This window comes from Bos grunniens, chromosome 26 (assembly GCF_055505025.1).
Source record: "Bos grunniens cultivar Pamir isolate PY7600 chromosome 26, Bosgru_T2T1.0, whole genome shotgun sequence".
Classification (NCBI taxonomy): domain Eukaryota; kingdom Metazoa; phylum Chordata; class Mammalia; order Artiodactyla; family Bovidae; genus Bos; species Bos grunniens.
In genome coordinates this window covers 14,518,897-14,542,529 of record NC_141190.1, presented here as the reverse complement: position 1 = coordinate 14,542,529, position 23,633 = coordinate 14,518,897, and the positions used below count along the sequence as shown (strand labels likewise).

The following is a 23,633-nucleotide window of genomic DNA, read 5'->3' as shown; positions in this document are numbered from 1 at the left end:
CCATCCCAAATCCAGCCCTTGGCAACCACTAATCTACATTCTCTTTCTATAGATTTGTCTGTTCTGGACATTTCATGTATATGGATCATACTACATGTGGTGTTTTATGACTGACTTCTTTCACTTAGCCTGATGTTTTCAAGGTTCATCCCTGTTGCAGAGAATATGAGAAGTTCATTGTTTTTATTGCCAAATAGTATTCCATTGGGTGGATTTATGACATTTTATTTACCTGTTCATTAGTTGATGGGTAGTTCAGTTGGTTCTTGACATACATTCTTTCATTTATTCTTCCCAATACTCCTGGGAGGTAGGTATTAATGTCCTCATTTCACAGAGGAATAAACTGTGGCTCAAAAAGGTCAAATACTCTGCCCCTTCATGTAATAATGGCATTGAAATGGAATTGAATCTGCCTGAGTCCAAAGCGTCTATGCTTAATCACCACCTAGGGCAAACATTGTCAACAGAGGCAATTAACCATGCCAAACTCCAAAGACTCAGAGATCACTGATGTCCCCCACCTTTCAACCTATATGTATATAGTATATATATGTAGGTATGTACACATGTATCTAGCTATAAATTTTCAATGTGTTAGTTGGGTGAAACAGCAGAAAGAACATGAGTTCTAGAGCTAGAACACCTTGATTTTTGAATCCCACATACTAGCTTTGTGATTTGGGACAGATTGTTAAAATTCTCTGAGTCTCAGTTTCCTCACCTCTAAAAATGCAGTTAATTTCTACTTTGTAGGGTAGTTGTGAAGATTAGATGAGCTGACAAATATAAAGTGCCTGACATGTAGTAGATAATCAAAATATGGTAGCTATTATTATCATTACTGTTTGCAGTGGTACCGAGAGCAAGTAAAATACACACCACACCATACTTACACACACACACACACACACACACTTCCTTCATAGAGAGGAATCTGAGGAGATTGGGATATTTAGTAGTGAGAAATCCAGGCAGGAGTCTCCAGTGGTAGGCACACAAAGATAAGGGGTAAGAGCTCAGGTGAGAGGTCAGGGCTACAGATTTGGGGGTTATCAGCATGATGGTGAGGGTTGAAGCTGTGACAATTATTCAGGTAGAACTAGGCAGAAAATAAAGAAATGAGTCTCATGTCTGAGCCTTGAGATGTCCACAATTATCTCCAGGAAAAGGAATAAGAAGTAGTATAGGGTATAGAAATAAGTGTTTGGAAGGGTTGTGGTTACATCAGAATTGCATTCAGTTTTGAGAGCCAAAGGAGAAAATACATTCGAGGAAGGGATAAGAGGTAGAGGGTAGAAAGTTGAGAAGGTTACACTGTAGAAAGATTTGCAGTAATGAGATCAGGCAGTCAGGAGATCAGTGGTGACCTTCAGTGCTGAGCATCTGTCCATCTACCCATTCCTTCGTTGAGCACTCATTGACCACTCACAGTGCACCAGGCATGTGCTGCACCTTTAAGAAACACATGGATACAACACAGTCCCTTGCTGCACTGAGTGTGACACAAAACAGAAGGAACGTTCAATGTTCTGTGACCCCTTTTGTCTATGAGTTGGGCCCAGCAGGGGAAGCTAGGTCTTCAGGGGACGAAGGTGATGGCTGGATAGAGAATTAGCAAATCAGGAGGAAACTTAAGGGCATGTTAAAGGCAGGCTGAATGAAGGAGGGGGCTTTTTAAAGAAGGAATTTAAGGAGGCTAAAGAAGCAACCTTTGGGTTTACATAATTGACAAAAATGTTATCTGGAGGCTTCTCCTTCTCTCATTGGCTTATAGTTGAGATATTGCTATACTGAATCTATCAATTTTTGAAACTCAGAGTGAATTTTTTAAAATTGACAGCACATTTCCAGTGCATGTATTAACAATTTTCCTCCAAAGATCTTCAAGGATCTCGATTTTTTTTCATCCCTGAACTTTGAATAAAATGGATCCTTCAGAAAAATGCTCCATCTTTATCATTCAGTTCCAGTACCTTTTATCTGTTACAGAAACTGTAGACTCCTCCCCCTCCACACCCCCCAGCATCCAGTCCAAGTACCCTCATCTGTGGCCACACTTGTTATTTACCATTAAAACAAATAGACAAAGAACAGTGTATAAAAATCAATTCAAAAGTTATGAATAGGAAACAAAAAGCAAGCATAATAAAAACAAAAATAAGAAATAGTACCAGAAACCCAAAAATCAAAAGGAGAAAATCATGACATATTTATTACTACAGTAAAACAAGTTAATATGGAAAAAGTTAAATAAAAAAGTTTAAGGGTGAACTTAAATGTTTAAAAATGGAACAAACTGATACCACAAGAGTCAAGAAGCTTAATTATTGACAAGCTAAAGTAACAATAAAACTTAAAAGTGGATAAGAAAACATTAGTAACATTAAAACAAAAAGACAATAGATTTTTAAAAATATAAGCAAAGGAAATAAAATTATAAGAATAAACATACAAAATGAGTGTAAGTTAAAATAGCAAAGAAGAGACCAAATTAAGAACCAAAATCTCAGACATAAAATCATATCAAAGGTAAAGTAGGTAAAATTAGTGAAAAGTAAAGAGAACTATAAATCAGAATGAAAAAATACACTAACTCAAAAATACAAATATTTTTAAGGCTAAGGTGTTAAAAATAAATGTTGAATAATAATGAAACACTCATTTAAAGGAAAAAATTGACAATAGTGTTCAATTCTAATGTAATCCTCTGGGTTAAAGGAAGCTACCTTCATGCTGGTTCCTGCTGAAGGGTGAAGGCAGAATCAACAGAATAAAAGCATAACAGGGTCTCTTGTCCTCCACTGATGGTAACACAAATGCCATGTTCTTGGTTCCAAGGCAGCTGGAAGTGGTTAGGTCCCCAGGGACTCTGTATTGTTCAGTCACTAGATCATGTCTGACTCTTTGCAACCCCATGGACCACAGCACGCAAGGCTTCCGTGTCCTTCACTATCTCTTGGAGTTTGCTCAAACTTCTGTCAATTGAGTGGGTGATGCCATCCAACCATCTCATCTTCCTTTCCTCCTGCTCTCAATCTTTCCCAGCATCAGGGTCCAATCAGGTGGTCAAAGTATTAGAGCTTCAGCTTCAGATCAGTTCTTCCAATGAATATTCAGGCTTGATTCCCTTTAGGACTGACTGCTTTGATCTTGCTGCCCAAGGGACTCTCAAGAATCTTCTCCAGCACCACAGTTCAAAAGCATCAAATCTTCGGTGCTCAGCCTTCTTTATGGTCCAACTCTTGCATCCATACATGACTACTGGAAAAATAATAGCTTTGACTCTACAGACCTTTGTTGGCAAAATGATGTCTCTTGACTTTTAATATGCTGTCTAGGTTTATCATAACTTTTCTCCCAAGGAGCAAGCATCTTTTAATTTCATGGTTTCTGTCACCATCTGAAGTGATTTTGGAGCCCAAGAAAATAAAATCCATCACTGTTTCCACTTATCCCTCATCTATTTGCCATGAAGTGATGGGACTGGATGCCAAGATCTTAGATTTTTGACTGCTGAGCCAGCTTTTTCACGCTCCTCTTGTCACCCTCATCAAGAGGCTCTTTAGTCTCTCTTCACTTTCTGCTATTAAAGTGGCATATTGTGCATATCTGAGATTGTTGATATCCTCCCAACAATCTTGATTACAGCTTGTGATTCATCCAGCCCAACATTTTGCATAATGTACTCTGCATATAAGTTAAATAAGCAGGGTGACAATATACAGCCTTGATATACTCCTTTCCCAATTTTGAACCAATCCATTGTACCATGTCCAGTTCTAATTGTTCCTTCTTGACCTGCATACAGGTTTTAGGTAAGGTGATCGGGTATTCCTTTCTCTTTAAGAATTTTCCACAGTTTGCTGTGATTCACACAGTCAAAGGCTTCAGCATAGTCAATGAATTAGAAGTAGATGTTTTTCTGGAACTCCCTTGCTTTTTCTATGATCCAGCGGATGTTGGCAATTTGACCTCTGGTTCCTTTGTCTTTTCTAAATCCAGCTTGTACATCTGGAAGTTCTCAGTTCATATACTGCTGAAGCCTAGCTTGAAGGATTTTGAGCATTACCTTGCTAGCATGTGAAATGAGCACAATTGTACAGCAGTTTGAACATTCTTTGGCACTGTCTATCTTTGGGATTGGAATGAAAACAGACCTTTTCCAGTCCTGTGGCCACTGCTGAGTTTTCCAAATTTGCTGACATATTGAGGGCAGCACTTTAACAGCATCATCTTTTAGGATTTGAAAGAGCTCAGGTGGAATTCTATCACCTCCACTAGCTTTGTTCGTAGTAAAGCTTTCTAAGGCCCACTTTGTCTTCACACTCCCGGATGTCTGGCTCTAGGTGAGTAACCACACCATCATGGTTATCCAGGTCACTAAGACCTTTTTTGTATAGTTCTTCTGTGTATTCTTGCCACCTCTTCTTAATCTCCGCTTTTTTAGGTCCTTGTCGTTTCTGTCCTTTATTGTGCCCATCTTTCCATGAAATATTCCCTTAGGATCTTCAATTTTCTTGAAGAGATTTCTAGTCTGCCATTCTATTGCTTTCCTCTATTTATTTGCATTGTTCATTTAAGAAGGTTTTGTTACCTCTCCTTGCTATTATCTGGAACTCTGCATTCAGTTGGGTATATCTTTCCCTTTCTCCTTTGCCTTTTGCTTCTCTCAGTTATTTGTAAGGCCTCCTTAGACAACCACTTTGCTTTCTTGCATTTCTTTGTCTTTGTGATGGTTTTGGTCACCACCTCCTGTACAATGTAAGGAACCTCCATCCATAGTTTTTCAGGCACTCTGTCTACCAGATCTAATCCCTTAAATCTATTTGTCACCTCCACTGTGGATCAAATCAAATCATAAGGGACTTGATTTAGGTAAATCTGAATGGTCTAGCGGTTTTCCCTACTTTCTTCAATTTAAGCCTGAATTTTTTTTTTAAGCCTTCAGTTCAGTTCAGCTCAGTCACTCAGTCGTGTCCGACTCTTTGCAACCCCATGAACTGCAGCACGCCGGGCCTCCCTGTCCATCACCAACTCCCGGAGTCCACCCAAACCCGTGTCCATTGTGTCGGTGATGCCATCCAGCCATCTCATCCTCTGTCGTCCCCTTCTCCTCCTGCCCCTAATCCCTCCCAGCATCAGGGTCTTTTCCTGATGCTTTTCCTGATGAGTCAGCTCTCTGCATCAGGTGGCCAAAGTATTGGAGTTTCAGCTTCAACATCAGGCCCTCCAGTGAACACCCAGGACTGATCTCCTTTAGGATGGACTGGTTGGATCTCCTTGTAGTCCAAGGGACTCTCAACAGTCTTTTCCAACACCACAGTTCAAAAACATCAATTCTTCTGCACTCAGCTTTCTTTATAGTCCAACTCTCACATCCATACATGACTACTAGAAAAACCATAGCCTTGACTAGATGGATCTTTGTTGGCAAAGTAATGTCTCTGCTTTTTAATATGCAGTCTAGGTTGGTCATAACTTTCCTTCCAAGGAGCAAGCACCTTTTAATTTCATGGCTGCAATCACCATCTGCAGTGATGTTGGAGCCCAGAAAAATAAAGTGAGCCACTGTTTCCACTGTTTCCCCATCTATTTGCCATAAAGTGATGGGACCGGATGCCATGATCTTAGTTTTCTGAATGTTGAGCTTTAAGCCAACTTTTTCACTCTCCTCTTTCACTTTCATCAAGAGGCTTTTGAGTTCCTCTTCACTTTCTGCCATAAGGGTGGTGTTATCTTTTAAGCCTTAATTTTGTAATAAAGAACCGATAATCTGAGCCACAGTCAGCATCTGGTCTTGTTTTTGCTGACTCTATAGAGCTTCTCCATCTTTGGCTGCAAAGAATATAATCAATCTGATTTCAATATTGACCATCTGGGGATGTCCATGTGTACAGTCATCTCTTGGGTTGTTGGAAGAGAATATTTGCTATGACCAGTTTTTTCTTTTGGCAAAACTCTGTTAGCCTTTGCCCTGATTCATTTTGTACTCCACAGCCAAACTTGCCTGTTACTCCAGGTATCTTGACTTCCTTCTTTTGCATTCCAATCCTCATATGATGAAAAGGACATCTTTTTTTGGTGTTAGTTCTAGAAGGTCTTGTAGGCCTTCATAGAATCATTCAACTTCAGCTTCTTCAGCATTCGTGGTTGGGGCATAAACTTGGATTACTGTGATGTTGAGTGGTTTTCCTTGGAAACAAACTGAGATTATTCTGCTGTTTTTTTGAGATTGCATCCAAGTACTGCATTTTGGACTCTTGTTGACTATGAGGGCTACTCCATTTCTTCTAAGGGATTCTTGCCCATAGTAGTAGATATAATGGTCATCTGAATTAAATTGGCCTATTCCCATCCATTTTAGATCACCAATTCCTAAAATGTCAATGTTCACTCTTGCCATATCCTGCTTGACCATGTCGAATTTACGTTGATTATGGACCTTGAGTCATGTATGGATGTGAGAGCTGGACCATAAAGAAAACTGAGAACCAGAGAATTGATTCTTTTGAACTGTGGCGTTGGAGAAGACTCTTGAGAGTTCCTTGGACTGTAAGGAGATAAAACCAGTCAATCCTAAAGGAAATCAGTCCTGAATATTCATTGGAAGGACTAATGCTGAAGCTGAAGCTCCAATACTTTGGCCACCTAATGCGAAGAGCTGACTCATTGGAAAAGACCCTGATCTGGGAAAGATTGAAGGCAGGAGGAGAAGGGGACGACAGAGGGTGAGATGGTTGGATGGCATCACCAACTTGGTGGACATGAGTTTGAGCAAGCTCTGGGAGTTGGTGATGGACAGGGAAGCCTAGCGTGCTACAGTCCATGGGGTTGCAAAGAGTCAGACATGACTGAGCGGCTAAACTGAACTGATGGACCTAACATTCCAGGTTCCTATGCAATGTTGTTCTTTACAACATTGGACTTCACTCTCACCACCAGACACATCCTCAACTGAGCATCATTTCCACTTGGCCCAGCCTCCTCATTCTTTCTGAAGCTATCTCTGCTCTTCCCCATTAGCATCCTGGACCCTTACCAACCCAGGGAGCTCATCTTCTGGTGTCATATCTTTCTGCCTTTTCATACTGTTCATAGGGTTCTTCTTACTAAATTATCTGTTATTTTGGAAATGTATTTATTTTTCATGAGATACATATGTTAACATGTAATGGCATTATTGTTGTTATTTTTAAATAGATTAATAAATATTTAAATTTTTAAACAAAAAACAATCAGAATCCAAGCCTTTCAAACCTCCCACCCCACCATTACTGCCACCATCTCTACCACCAAGAATATTTCTGGTTGAGTAGGAATGAGGCGATGCCTAGGAGTGCTCATTCTTAATAATTCTCTTGGGATGATTCTGATCCAGGTAGGTAGTCCTCAGACTATACTTTGGATAGGAGCTCTCTACAGTCCTTCATTCCCCAAAATATAAACAGGAAAAAAGGGAAGAGAAATACATTATTATAGGGTCAAGAAAGAGATTTCCAAATGGCATTTTAGTCTCTTCTGAGTAGATTTCAGAGTCAGTCAGGTGACCTCTCCAAAGACAAGTGTTTCAAGTTAATGCCTCAAAGTGTCATGGCTTCCTCACCTGTCCTTAAACCTGCCCCTCTGGCCGGGCATTTAGCTGTGTTTGAACTGTTTCCTCTGGTAAAGCTTTCCCCCATTACAGTCACTTCTCAGAGGATTTATAACCTTCAAGGTAAAGGTCCCTGAAACAAACCCCGGAGGATGTTCCCCACCATAGACTCATTAAGAGCACTTCAGGTACCTTAATGTCCCCAGTCCTTGGATTTATTACAACATGATAAAGCCTCTTTTTAGAAAGCATACTCTTAGTTCCATTTATCCAGCAGGCTTTTCCAGAAAAGAGATTAGAAGTAAAATGATTTGAGATGGAATCAAAGAATTTTATCTTTTTAATTAGTATGTTAAACACAGGAACACCTAATACAAATATTTGACTCTGTGGTTGAGCATTCGCTCTGAGGTCACCAAGGGAAATTTATAGGGAACTCTAAAGGCCCTCACAATAATTGTCTTGGGTTATGACTTCTCGAATTGCTCTTCATTGCCAATAGCACTGCATTTGGACATAAATAAAATTTGCTGAATTAGGGCACTGTTCTGGTTACAATGTTTAATCTTCACTTTAAATGAACTGTGGTCATTGAAGCCTTTTTGTTTCATGGAAGAGGGTACCTTTACACTGGGTAAGCTCTTTTTATACAGCCTAATGACTCACTAATTTAAAATCCTTTCTGGATCAATGCCAGGCTGGTCTGGTCAACTTGGGGAGGGGAGGAAGCAGAAAACTGTTATAAAAATATTTTAGGCTGGGAACTATACTCAGTATTTTGTAATAATCTATATGAATCACTTTGCTATATAACTGAAACTAATACAACATTGTAAATTGACTATACTTCAATAACAAAATTTAATTTTAATCGACAATAACAAAATTCAATTTTAGAAATAAAAAACTAAGACAAAACAAAATTTTAGATTAGTAAAATTCTACAATGCATCATTTATCATTAAACATTATGCAAATGATTCATTAACTGCTTTGGTGGGGAGGAAGAAATTACCAATCCCATACTCAAACAGTATCTGCTTTGCATGGAAATCCATGTCAAAAGTGAGATTTAATATTTCATCACATGATGTGTTACACTGTGGGCTCTGGACTGTCTGTCTCTGATGTCCCAAATTTGTTCTTGCCTGAGGTGAGAGGCAGCCGTGTTGTGGAGAGAGCACAGGCAAAGGAACCTCCAAAACCAGGATAGGAAAGGGGACAAAAAGGAGAGAGGGAAAATCCCAGGAACAACGAGTAGGGTGTATGAGTGTATGGTCCATTTTGCTGCTAAGTCACTTCAGTCATGTCCAACTCTGTGCAACCCCATAGATGGCAGCCCACCAGGCTCCCCCGTCCCTGGGATTCTCCAGGCAAGAACACTGGAGTGGGCTGCCATTTCCTTCTCCAATGCATGAAAGTGAAGAGTGAAAGTGAAGTCGCTCAGTCGTGTCTGACTCCTAGCGACCCCATGGACTGCAGCCCACCAGGCCCCTCCGTCCACGGGATTTTCCAGGCAAGAGTACTGGAGTGGGTTGCCATTGCCTTCTCCATTTAGAACACCTTTAAATGAACTTTTGCCTCTCTACTCAGTTTTTATTTAGGGCTATCTTTAAACCCTGTGTTGGACAGAACCTTGAAATGGCTCCCTTTCATAACACACTCCTCCCGTATCACTCCAAAGATTACTGTCCCCCTGCACAATATGTGAAATTCTTTATTTCATTTTTGCATCTCCAGGCTAAAACCCAGAGCCTGGTACATGGTCTATATTCATTAAAAGGTTGTTGAATAATGGACAGATGGATGGAGAGAATACAGAATCATCAATTTAACACACCTTTAAAGTATATATCTTCTTATGAAGGTATAGAGGACTGTTGGGCAATGTCATTAACGTGTAAGGATTACGTTAATTAAATACCTTGGAAGGAATTAAAGTGACAAAGAATTTGAGCAGAAAAGAGAGGAGAAGACAGGCCTGGCTCAGGACATCAAAGAGCAGTCAGAAGCAAAATGAGAATTTCGTACACCTGGTGGACTGGAGCGAGGATGTAAAGAATCCCAGTGAATTTTCCAAACTGGAATCACACCACTGTTCTGGCTGGAGGCTTTGTCTCTCTTGAACTTTAGGGAAATAATTTCCTGTCTATTCATCCTCCGCTCCAGTTTCAAGTCCCTGAAAAGCCTAACTATCCTCAAAGCAAAAAGCCTAACTATTCTAGCAAAGAAATGTTTGTCAGACTGATTTTGAGCATATAGGGAGGGAGGATATGGGATGGTGTATCTCTGAGAGAGGGCTGGAAACAATCAAGACAGGCATCAGCAGTGGCCCTCAGCCATACAATGTGAACAACTTATTTGATTTCCCAGTTTCTGATAGACATGCCATCTTCCTCTCTGAAAATGATGCTACTTCACCACCATAAAGGTGACCATTGCAGGAATTCCCTGGTGGTCCAGTGGTTAGGACTCCATGTTTCCACTGCAGGGGTCACAGGTTCAATGCCTGGCTGGGGAACTAAGATCCATGGGCTTCCCTGGAGGCTCAGCTGGTAAAGAATCTGCCTGCAGTTCAGGAGACCTGGGTTCGATCCCTGGGTTGGGAAGATCCCCTGGAGAAGGGAACAGCTACCCACTCCTGTATTCTGGCCTGGAGAATTTCATGGACTGTTCATGAATTTCATGGAATTCCATGGGGTCGCAAAGACTCAGACACAACTGAGCGACTTTTGCTTTCATACTGAGAGGAGCAGCCAAAAAAAAAAAAGACCTTTGCATTTATTGTTTCTCTAATAAAAACAATAGTAATTTAGAGCCTGTTCATTAATGGAGAAATGGTTAAACACATTATAGACTACTATACAACACTTTAAAATGAGGTTGATAAGTCTACCGATATGAAAAGTTCTCAAAGCCATATTGTTAAATGAGAAAAGCTAATCTGGGTGGCCCCCTTACCTGGTTTTCCGTTTTCAGCTTCCCTGGTTGCTCAGTCAGTAAAGTGTGGGAGACTCGGGTTCAGTCCCTGGGTCAGGAAGATCCTCTGGAGAAGGAAATGGCAACCCATTCCAGTAATCTTGCCTGGAGAATTCCATGGACAGAGGAGCCTGGTTGGGCTACAGTCCATGGGGTCCCAAAGAGTTGGACATGACTGAGTTACTAACACTTTCACTTTTCAGTTGGGAAAAAGTATGCTGTTTCACCCATTTTTAAAAACCACACATGTCAACAATATATTTTGGATGTGTGCATATTTGTAAAATCATACAAATAGACCTAGCAGCACCTCACTGCTCATGGTAGTTGATCCTGGAAAGGGGATTAGGACCAGTCAGAGGCAAATAGGTCAAAGGTAACTTTTGCTTTATCTATATGGTTACTGGGGGCAAAAGAAAAAAAGTCAATTATGGCCTTCCCTCACATCTGGTGGGCCTCGCCTACTCCTGGCCTACTGGGTCATTATCTTCAAAGGCTAGAACCAGTGTATTTGCACTTTACAGAGTCTAACTCTCTGTTGTCCAGTACAGTTGTTACATGTGGTTATGAGCACTTGAAATGTGGTTAGTCCCAATCGCAATAGGTTATAAGTCTAAAAATACAGGGATTGAACCCAGGTCTCTTGCACTGTAGGCAGATTCTTTACTATCTGAGCCACCAGGGAAGCCAAAAATATACACCAGGATTCAAAGACCTAGTACAGAAAAAAAAGTAAAATAGCTCCTTAATAATTTTGCCTATTGATTATATGTTGAAATCATATGCTAAATATATGATTTAAATTAATTTTCTTGTTTATTTTACTTTTAAAAATGTGACTACTTAAATTATACCATATGGCTTAATGTTACATTTCTATTGGACGGTGCTAGTCTAGGTGATGAAAATTTTAAACATGCCAATTACATGAATAAATTTATATTTGAAACATTTTTTTCTTCAAAGGAAACTTAGATCTATACTTTAGCAACTTTGAATCCATTTTGACTAGTTTGCATTCAAAAAGTACACTGAGTAGATATCTCCAGAACGTCATACTTCAGTTTCTCATTCTGTAAAAGAATCTACTTGTAAGATGACAGTGAGAATTAAAAGGGACTCCCTTTTTAAGATCCTTCATCTGACAATGCCTATATGTGAAGTCATCTTTAGGAGGAGGCCTAAACCAAATTATCCTCTTTCTCCTCCCAGCTATTCAATGACCCTTGTAAGACCCAATAAATGTGAGTGCTCTTCTCCTCCTTCCTCAATTCAGCACTAAAAAGGCACTCATTCAACTATCAATTGCACCATGCAGATTTCTTAAATGATTTTTTTTTCACGTTAACTCCACTTAATACATTATCTCTTTCGGGGTTTTTTCCTTCTGGATTTGTTTAAGCTTTTTCATCATACTCTTTCAAAATTAACACCTCATTCTCCAAGCAACCTCCTCCAAGCACCCCTTTCCTCCCCTCTGCCCACCCACTGTGTTGGCTGCAAATACAGGCTTCCTAGAAAACTAACTGCTTTATCCAGCTTTAGTGATTTGGACATAGCTGTTCATATTTGAACCACCATTTCCTTATATGTTCTAATTTCACTTTCAAGTTCTTTTTCCTTGGTTACTTGGTTCTCAAATTACAGATCACTTTTTTCCAGAAGGATGGTAAAAGTAATTTTAGTACACATTGTAGCACTGAAGTATTTTCCCCATCCTTTATTATATGATTAAGACTGCATGCTAAGTCATCTCAGTCATGTCTGACCCTGCAATCCTATGGACTGTCGCCCTTCAGGCTCCTCTGTCCGGGGGATTCTCCAGGCAAGAATACTGGAGTGGGTTGCCATTTCCTTCTCCAGAGGATCTTCCTGACCGAGGGACTGAACCCGTGTCTCTTGTGTCTCCTGCATTGGCAGGCGGGTTCTTTACCGCTAGTGCCACCAGGGAAGCCCGAGTAGTTATACACAAGTAGTTGAGCTTAAACTGTACATTCAAGATCTGTTCAATTCCCATCAGGCAAATTAATCTTTTTTTTTCTAAAAAAAGTAATTGAGCCAGACTTTTTTTTTTCTTCTCTCTAACATAAACAAGTTTCTCCCTAACTCTCAGTTGATAGGGGACCTTAACAAAATAATGAAAAGTAACATTTACTTAGTCCTTATTATAAGCCACTCACTGTTCCCTGCACTTGACATTTAATATTTTTAACAATGATTCCCCAGCCTGTTCAAGAGGAAATCGCTGGGCAAAAGTACTAGTTCATTATCTTGTCTTTCTATTTGTTTTTTTTTTTTTCTTTTGTGTACCCAGGCAAAACTCTGTCCCAGGTTTCACAATCCCTGGTTTTGAATATTCACACCCAAAGTCACTAATCTTTCTTGTTAACACCTTATAGTTTGGCCCTTGATTAATTCAATCAGTGATTAGCACTTCTACAATAAGTGTTAATCTCTCTTTTAAAATACCTCAGAGCTGGGCCCTTTGCTGAGGCTTTCTGCCCTAACCACATTATACAGGACAGGATTTCCCTATTGTGAGCGATATCTACAAAGCATTTCCCATGCACACCACCAGCTTGGGAACGGCCTGCTTCAAAGTCTGCTGGTACAGCTGAAGCCTGGAATTATAGGCTCCGGTTTGCATCCACCACTTGCACTAAACTCCAACTGTGTATGACTCTTAAGTCTGTTCAAAGCAGCTGGCCAGATACTTCAACACCAAAAGTGAATAAACCTCCAGAGGGCACCCTCAGGATTCTGGGCCTGACAGCCCTGCTGGGCAGAGCTCTCTGTTTCCTAGCCGCCCAGATGCTAAGCTGCTCAAGTGTGAGAAATAGAGCCTTCACAGAAGCAGCCAGCACAGCCCCAATAGCCTCAGCTGGCAGGTGTGAAGGCTTCCAGCTCCCCAAGAGCAGTTCTCTCCCTGAATGGATGCGAACTAACAAGTAATATGGGTGATTCACCCTATGCTGTCCTTTCTATTTCACAAGTGAGGATATGGGTTTACCTTAGAAAGTATCTGTCTGGTAAGTAGCAAGGCCTGGGAAGGGACCCCACGTGAAGAAAGACAAAGAGAACAAGCTCACTTCTTCTTTTCCATGTAAAGGACAACAGCTTTGATCTTGGTTTCCTGGTGGGTGGTCACTTTCATTGGAGTGCTGCATTTTCAACACTTCATATGAAGGTCATATGAAGGCAAACTTCTCCATGCTCCCCGCTACTTATAGACTCGTAGGGGGTTTCTCTCAACTCGAAAGAGTGTTCTAAGAGATCTTTCCAACTAATTTGAATATTTTCCTTTATAGCACAACAGTATTATAAAGTACAAAGATCAAGTGTAGTTTGGGGGCTGCTCAGGTGGCACAGTGATAAAGAATCTGCCTGCTACTGCAGGAGACGTAAGAGACACAGGATTGATCCCTGGGTCATGAAGATCCCCTGGAGTGGGAAATAGCAACCTGCTCCGGTATTCTTGCCTGAAAAATTTGATTAACAGAGGAGCCTGGTGGGCTACAGTCCATGGGGTTGCAAAGAGTCAGACACAACTGAAGTCACAACTTTAGGATACATTTGTGCATCGTTGGAGAAAACTCTTGAGAGTCCCTTGGACTGCAAGGAGATCCAACCAGTCCATTCTGAAGGAGATCAGCCTTGAGATTTCTTTGGAAGGAATGATGCTAAACCTGAAACTCCAGTACTTTGGCCACCTCATGCCAAGAGTTGACTCATTGGAAAAGACTCTGATGCTGGGAGGGATTGGGGGCAGGAGGAGAAGGGGACGACAGAGGATGAGATGGCTGGATGGCATCACTGACTCGATGGACGTGAGTCTGGGTAAACTCTGGGAGTTGGTGATGGACAGGGAGGCCTGGTGTGCCGTGATTCATGGGGTCGCAAAGAGTCGGACACGACTGAGCGACTGAACTGAACTGAACTGAACCCAATATTCCTATTCATCAACTCTTTGACATAGGTGAAGCAAATATCTTCATTCCATTTCACAGATAAGGAGGTGGAAGCCCAAAGAGATCCACTGTCTGACCTAAATCACACAGCCACATTATTGAGCGGAAAGTGAAAGTGAAAGTCACTCAGTCATGTCCGATTCTTTGTGACCCCATGGACCATACAGTCCAAGGAATTCTCCAAGCCAGAATACTGGAGTGGGTAGCCTTTCCCTTCTCCAGGGGATCTTGCCAACCCAGGGATCAAACCCAGGTCTCCCGCATTGCAGGCGGATTCTTTACCAGCTGAGCCACAAGGGTGGAGTTGAGACCTAAACTCAGGTCTGCCCAGTTTACATGACAAGAACATAATCATTGAGTTTTACTGAGTTCTTCCTTAATCCGTGGGATCAGATTTTGGTGTGAGGTAGTTATTAGCAGCAGACCAATGGTTAGAGTAAACAAATAGGTAAGCAGTATAGCTGCTCTGGCATAAAGGGAGCATATACTTCTCCATGGTCAAGTCAGGGGGTTGCGGGTAGCAGCCAGTAATGCAAAGACCCTTGGAACTGGGGTAGAGAGAGGTGAGAATCCCAAAGGAGCAGCCAAGGGCAATCATGAGTGAGAGTGTGTTCTCATTATGCTTTACCCTCACATTCTTGAACCACTGAATAGTTCTTGAGCTTTAAATATGGGGTAGTGAAGGGCTTAATAAAACACAGATTCCTTGTCCTACATATTCCTATGAATCAAAATCCATGAGAGTGACACCAGGGGATGCACATTTGAATAAGCTTCCCAGGGATGCTGAGCACGCTTGGAGAGGCAAAGGCAGATTGCAGGGCAGATCTGCAGGTGTGTGTGGCTTCCTGCAGCAAAGACAGCTCAGAATTGAATGAGAGCAGATGGGCAATAAGAAAGCTTTCTCATGAGCTGAAACAGGAAAAGACAGGAATAAGAAGTATGAAAGTGCAAGGAACAAGTGTCCTGAGTTCTCCCAGAGATGGCTCCAGCAACACAGAGGTGCAGGCAAGGTCAGAGAGAGGACCTGGCTACCTGGGCATCTACTACTAAACTGAGACGGTGGACCAACTAACAGAGTCCTGCTGTAGTGGGAGAGGAAGTGGACAAGAGAGGGCAACATCAAGGAAGAGACTTGTTTATATATTTTGTACCAAGCCTTCCATTCTAACTACCACCTACAAAGACACACAAAACATCAAAAAATATTTTTTTTAAACAGGAGCAATAGAAGTCTTTATACTTTAGGAAAAGGTGACTTCAGAAAGGATGTGCATGCATGCTCATTTGTTGAGACAGGTAAGAGATGACAAGGCTCAGTCTTATGCACTAAAGGAAGACATTTGTCAGAGGCAGACTGGAGACACTGGGGGTTATTTTGGAGGGCTATTAGGAAGACAAGACTACAGTTGATATCTTATATGCCCTCACTAAATCTCAGATCCCTCATCTGTAAAATGGGGATAATATATTACTTTTGACATGGGACTGTTGAGAGAATTAAATGAGATAATGTATATAATAATGTGTATGATGAGTTTAACAGGCATATAGTAAGTGCTGCTGTGACAGCTTATGTCATAGGATTGTCAAGTAAACTAAGGGAAATAATGATTGCAAAACTCTTGACACAGCACCAGCACCTAGTAAATGTTCCATTAATGGTAACTAAAAACAGTATTTTAAATTTTAAAATAACATTAGATAGTATAAGACAAAAATAGGAACAAAGAAAAGAGCAAGGACTAGAAAACTAACAAAGTGATCCAACTATATCAATAATCCCTTTAAAATGTCATTGGTATAAATACACCAATGAAAGGACAGAGATTGTCAGTGCAGATGAAAAAACAAGACCGAACTATATGCTGTCAACAAGAAATACACTAAAGACACAATAAACGGATGGAGGAAGAACATACCACACTAATGCTAATCATAAGAAAGAGTAGGTGTATTAATTTCAGACAGAGCAAACTTCAAATTGAATCTGCTGGCAATGCAGGAGACTTGGGTTTGATCCCTGGGTCAGGAAGATCCTCTAGAGAAGGAAATGGCAGTCCACTCCAGTAATCTTGCCTGGAAAATCCCATGGACAGAAGAGCCTGGCTGGCTACAGGCCATGAGGTCACAAAAGAGTTGGCACAACTGAGCGACTAAACAAGAGACTTCAAAGCAAGGACAGTTACGTGAGATAAAGAAAGGTATTACATAATGATAAAGGGGTCACTTCTCCAGGAAAACAACGATCTTTAATGTGTGTGCATCTAACAATAGAACATCCATCTACAACAATCTATAGATTGTTCCATCTACAATAGAACATCCATCTACAAGACGCAAAAACTAACAGAACTGCAAGGAGAAATGGATGAATCCACAGTGATAGTTGGAAAGTTGAACACCTCTATCAGAAATGGACAGATCCAGCAGGCAGAAAGCCAATAAGCACATTCTGAACTCAACAATACCATCAACCAGCTGGATATACTCAACATCTATAGACAACTTCACCCAGCAATAACAGAACATACATTCTTCTCAAGCTCCATTGTGACATTTACCAAGATAGACCACATTCTGGGCCATAAAACAGACTTTAAAAAATTTAAAAGAAGGACTTCCCTGGTGACCCAGTGGCTAAGACTCCACACTCTCCATGCAGGGGGCCCAGGTTTGATCCCTGGTCGGGGAACTAGATCCCACATGCCAAAACTAAAGATCCTGTATGTGGCAAGGATCTGGGTGCCACAACTGAGACTTGGCAGTTGTAAGTCTTTATTTTAAAAAATAAATATTTATTTTTAATTTAAAAGGAGAAAAATCATACAATGTCTGCTCTTAGACACAATGGAAAGGAATTAGATTAGAAATAAATAACAAAAAGATAACTGGAAAATTCCAAAATACCTGCAGCTTAAACAACACAATTATAAACTACACACGGGTCAAAGAGAAATCTTAGTTAGAAGAAATTAATTTTTGAACTGAATGAAAATTAAAATACAACTTATCAGAATTTGTGAGATGCCGTGAAAGCAGTGCTTAGTGGGAAACTTATAGCATTAAAAATACTAGAAAAGAAAATCTAAAATCAATAATCTAAGCTGCTGGTGCTACTGCTAAGTTGCTTCAGTCATGTCCGACTCTGTGCAACCCCATAGACGGCAGCCCACCAGGCTCCTCTGTCCCTGGGACTCTCCAGGCAAGAACACTGGAGTGGGTTGCCATTTCCTTCTCCAATGCATGAAAGTGAAAAGTGAAAGTGAAGTCACTCAGTCGTGTCTGACTCGTAGCGACCCCATGGACTGCAGCCCACCAGGCTCCTCCGTCCATGGGATTTTCCAGGCAAGAGTACTGGAGTGGGGTGCCATTGCCTTCTCCTATAATCTAAGATATCACCTTACAAAACTAGAAAAAGAAGAGCAAATTAAATCCAAATTAACTAAAAGAAAATAAGAGAAGAAATTAATTAAATTGAAAATAGGAAATCAATAGAGAAATTCAATAAACCCAAAAGCTAGTTCTTTAAAAAGATCAATAAAATCCATAAATCATTAGCCAGGCTAAGAAAAAAAAAAAAAAGACACAAATTGTTAATCTAGAAATCGAGGATGTCACTACAAATCTCATGGGCATTGAAAGGATAATAAATGAATATTATGAACAACTCTTTGCCCACAAATTTGAGCCCATGTTAGCCACATGGGCTAATCTTAGCCACAACTAAGACCCAACACACCCAAAGAAAGAAAGAACCTGATTTTAAAATGAGTAAAAGATCTAGCGATACCTCCCTATAGAAGATATGGCAAATAACCGTATCTGTGAAAAGATGCTCTTGCCTGGAGAATCCCAGGGATGGGGGAGCCTGGTGGGCTGCCGTCTATGGGGTCGCACAGAGTCGGACACGACTGAAGCGACTTAGCAGCAGCAGCATGAAAATATGCTCAAAATCATTTATCACTTGGGAGCTGCAAATTAAAACAATGAGACGCTACTACAAACCTGTTTGAAAGGTCACAATCTAAAACTCTAGTGACACTAAATGCTGCTGAGGATATGGAGCAACAAGAGCCCTCATTCGCTGCTGGTGGGAATGCAAAATGGTACAGCCAGTTTGGCAGTTTCTTAACAAAACTAAATATATTCTTACTGTAGGATCAAGCAGTTGTGCTCTTTGGTATTTGCCCAAATGAACTGAAAACTTATGTCCACACAAAAACCTGCCCATGAATGTTTATAGCAGCTTTATTCATAATTGCCAAAATGGAAGCCACTGGATTACCTTCACTAGGTGAATGGATAAACTGTGGTGCATGCAGATAATGAAATAGTATTCAGCACTAAAAAGAAACGAGCAGCTGAGGAGGCTATGCTTGTGTAGGGGCAGAGGGTATGAGAGATCTCCATACTTGCCACTCAGTGTTTTTGTGAACCTAAAACTGCTCTAAAATATAAAATCTATTTTCTTTTAAAAATAACAACATTAGATAAACAAAATGTCATAGCACTTGGTCTTCTAAAATGGTTTCAAATTCCTACTGAAGATTTTTAAAAAATCCACGAGGACTTCCCTGGTGGTCCAGCAGTTAAGAATCCGCCTGCTAATGCAAGGGACACAGGTTCCATTCCTGGTCCAGGAAGATCTTCCATGCCACAGAGCAGCTGAGCCCATGCACCACAGCTACTGAGTCCTCACCTTCTAGAGCCTGCTCTACAACGAGAAGCCACTGCAACTCGAACACCACAAAAGAGTAGCCACCACTCACCGCAACTAGAGCAACGAGAGAAAGCCCACGCATAGTACCAATAAAGACCCTGCTGCTGCTGCTAAGTCGCTTCAGTCGTGTCCAACTCTGTGCAACCCCATAGACGGCAGCCCACCAGGCTCCCCCGTCCCTGGGATTCTCCAGACAAGAACACTGGAGTGGGTTGCCATTTCCTTCTCCAAATAAAGACCCAGCACAGCCAAAACTAAAGAAATAAAAATAGAAACTTCTTTTTAAAAATTAAATAAAAAGATCCACATGGTGACCATGCTATAAAAGGAAAAAATTTAAGACCAATATTCTTAACTTTCATGTCCAAAGGAATACTGGGGGGTAAAAACTAAAAGAAACAACTTTCAAAGCCCACAAGAGAACAGAGCACATGACACTGATTTTACTGAGAAAACGCTGGTCAGGCTAAGAAGAGAGATGATAAAGAGCAGCAGCAGCGGAGCAGAATCAACCTAATTATAGTGAGGCTGTGAGACTTTGCCCCATGTCTTTGAGTTTTCTAAAAGGTCAAGAAACAGCAGTTCAGTAACATTGTTCTTGGTTGGAAAGGCAAAGATTCTCATAAAGTTAAGGAATGGAGGAGAGCTTTGAGAGGTCAGTCCTGAGTCTGGTGGTATTCAAAGGGCCTATTGGGGAAGAGTCTTCAATACAGAAAGAAGGGTACTACCAAGGCTGTGGAGAGGTCAGAGGGGAGAGGAAGTTCCCCGAGAACTTCTCTTGGAAGAAGTTTTATTTTAATCTGTCTTGGAAGAAGAGAATATTTCTCCTCTCCCAGCCGGAGAAATATTGGTCTGAATGTTTTGACCTTGTTGAAGTAAGAGGCAGGAGAAACAGAAACAAAGACTAGATGTGTACTTCTCCTCTTGTTTCCCTGGATATACTTTCATTCTCTCTTTTCTTCAGCAATTTATATTATAGAGTGCCTACCATGAGCTGGGGCTTCCCCGGTGGCTCAGACAGTAAAGAATCCACCTGCAGTGCAGAAGACCCAGCTTTGATCCCCAGGTCAGGAAGATCCCCTGCAGAAGACAATGGCAACCCACTCTAGTATTCTTGCCTGGAGAATCTCATGGACAGAGGAGCTTGGCAGGCTCCAGTCCATGGGACATGACTGAGCAACCAACACTTTCACTTCTTTACCATGAGCTAGGCTGTGTGGGCTAGGTGCTGGGAATGCAGCAATAAATGAAGTCCTTGCTCTCATAGAGGAAAACAATAATATAATAAATAGAAATGGATAATATATCAGGATATGAGAGGTGCTGTGAAGGAAAACTGGCAATGGAAATGGCAACCTATTCCAGTATCCTTGCCAGGATAATCCCATGGATAGAGGAGCCTGGAGGGCTACAGTCCATGGGGTAGCAAAGAGTCAGACACAACTGAGTGACTGAGCACATGAAGGAAAATAAGGTAGGTAAATGATGGTGACTTCAGCCATGAAATTAAAAGCCACTTGCTCCTTGGAAGAAAAGCTATGACCAACCTAGACAGCATTTTTAAAAGCAGAGACATTGCCAACAAAGGTCTGTATAATCAAAGTTGTGATTTCTCCAGTAGGTATGTATGGATGTGAGAGGTGGACCATAAAGAAGGCTGAGCGCAGAAGAATTGATGCTTTTGAACTGTGGTGCTGGAGAAGACTCTTGAGAGTCCCTCGGACTGCAAGGAGATCCAACCAGTCCATCCTAAAGAAATCAACCTGAATATTCATTGGAAGGACTGATGATGAAGCTGAAGCTCCAATACTTTGGCCACCTGATGCGAAGAGCTGACTCATTAGAAATGACCCTGATGCTGGGAAAGATTGAAGGCGGGGGGAGAAGGGGGCGACAGAGGATGAGATGGTTGGATGGCATCACCAACTCAATGGACATGAGTTTGAGCAAGCTATAGGAAATGGTGAAGGACGGGGAAGCCTGGTGTGCTGTGGTCCATGGGGTTGCAAAGAGTCAGACACAGCTGAGTGACTGAATAAGAACAACAACAAATGAATAGACAGTGATAAAGTGCTGGTGTGCTGTTCTATATGAGGGAAGGTTTCTCTGAGGGGGTGGAGTCTGAGAGAGACTGACCGAAGGGGTTCGCAAATAGACTCAGCCGTACCATTAATAGGAATGTGGTAAAATGTTTCTTGTGGTGCTGAATCTTCAACTATTATTGCACTGAAAAAGTGAAAATGTGGTACCCAACTGGAAAAAAAAAATTGGGGACAGGGAGACCAGGAAATGACAAGCAGAAGAGGATGGTGAGTTTTGGTATCAGAAAAACGTGGGTTTGAATCCCTACCCTGCGGTGTGACCTTTATGAAGTTATTTAACCTCTTTAAGTCAGCCTCACTTTCCTCAGTCTGCAAAACAGGAGAACTAAGGTGTCAGCTTTACCGGGTCATTATAAGAATCATAAGAATTCAATGAGATGATACATATGTATGTATGTATGTATACATGAATATATATTGACTATTAAGCCCAATGCCTTGTCATGTTATAAACTTTTTTAAATGATAGCTATTATTATTGACCAGATGTTACAAATTGGTGTCATTTTCTTACTCAAAATAATTTGGGAACAAAGATTGACATACCTAAAAGGAAAGAAGGGTTTTAATCTAAGATCCATGGATCTCTATGTCAAAAGTGTCCATGGATTGGCTTTTAAGAGGTCTGTGAATCCCTAAAACTGTGTAAAATTGGGGGAATATAAGTGTCTTTTTCTGAAGAGTGTAGCTAGCTTTCATTACATTCTCACAGTAGACTAGTTTGACAAGCCACCATTTGCCTTTGTTGTTTGCCAGCTTTTTCTGTTTCAGATTATTCTAATTGTCTGATTACAGCGTGGTGGTTTTTTTTTTTTTTTTCCAGAATAATAGAAGTTTGTAAAATGAACAAATATATTTAAAGGTCTCTCTCCTTATTTTCTTATTAACTTAAAAACATTGTCTATTGGTGATAACATTGTCTTTCATTCTACATTTTACTTGTTAGAGCTGGAAAGTGAGTTCTTATTCACTCTGAAATGTCTTAAAAGCTGCACTTCCTCCTTGGTTTGATTTTCTGATTCTGTGCTTAAAAGTCAGTGCTGCTTTGTCATATTCCTTATTATCTATACAATCTAATTTCCATTTTTCAGTGGAATTTTCTCTTATCTATCATTTGCTAGTACAGCTGAAACCCAGGTTATATGAGTAATACAACCTTTGACAAAAAAAGAAAGGAAATGAAACTATGCAATTTGAGCTTAGTAACTGAAAGCTTCACAATTGCAGGCAAGATTTAGAACTTACAAAATATTACTCTAAAATTTACATATTTATCAAAAACTGGTACACGTCAGTTGCAACTTGAGGGAATGACACATTGTATTTATATCTGCACACTGTTGGTTAGCTCATTTAATACATTGTCCATATAATGGACTGTCACTGGCTCCCTCAGGTTGTCTTCAAAGAGAAGATGACAATATTTGGTGTCTGATCCTCCTAAGAAAAGTGACTTAGTCAATACGTGTGCATGCGTGCTGAGTTGCTTTAGTTGTGTCTCTGCAACCCTATGGACTGTAGCCCTTCAGGCTCCTCTGTCCATGGGATTCTGGAGTAGGTTGCCATTTCCTTCTCCAAGGGATCTTCTCAACCCAGGTCTGAACCCGCATCTCTTACATCTTCTTCATTGGCAGGTGGGTTCTTTACCACTAGCGCCACCTTAAGACTCTTGATAGCAAAAACCACATCTACCTTTAATTGGACTATGCACAGAGAGAGAATTCATAAGCTCAAGCAACTAAAAAGTCTAGGAATCAATCTCTAGATTTAGACCCAGCTGAACCAGAGTCCCACACTATCAGGCCCTCTCTCCATCTGACTATTGCATCTCAGCAAGCCCCACACATGTGGGGATCCTGGTAGATCAAGACTTACGTTTCCGTATAGCCAGGACTCCCAGGCAAGGTTTCACTTCCTCAATAAGTCCAACGGAAGCTCTTGCAGGAATTAAGGGTGTCTTGTCCATCCTGCCTACACATGGCTTGTGAATGGGGATGCTCTAACCAATCTGCATGGGCTGAATATGGGAGAGACTGGATTTCCCTTGTCACTCAACATACATTTTCCCCAACTGCCCACACAGAATTCTAATTACTCAGAAAGAACAGAGATCCTTTGATCTTAGGAAGAGCTTGCTCTTATCCTGACTTCTGGGGTTAATTATGATTAAAAATGTCATTCCTTTAGCCCTATTATTGGTCTAGGAGTTGCCATGTTATCCAGTTCCAACCAATGAGAAATAAGCAGAAGCAAGCTGGGCGGAGCAT

At 40.9% G+C, this 23,633-nt stretch overlaps 1 long non-coding RNA gene across 1 annotated transcript in view; it reads left to right on the top strand.

Annotated features, from left to right (window-relative positions):
- LOC147344054 (uncharacterized) overlaps positions 1 to 21,800 on the top strand; it is a 28,657-nt gene extending 6,857 nt beyond the window's left edge. The window contains exon 2 of the long non-coding RNA XR_015155648.1: positions 20,886 to 21,800. This is a non-coding gene — a long non-coding RNA (uncharacterized LOC147344054). The remainder of the gene's footprint in view (positions 1 to 20,885) is intronic.
- The last annotated feature ends 1,833 nt before the right edge of the window (positions 21,801 to 23,633 follow it).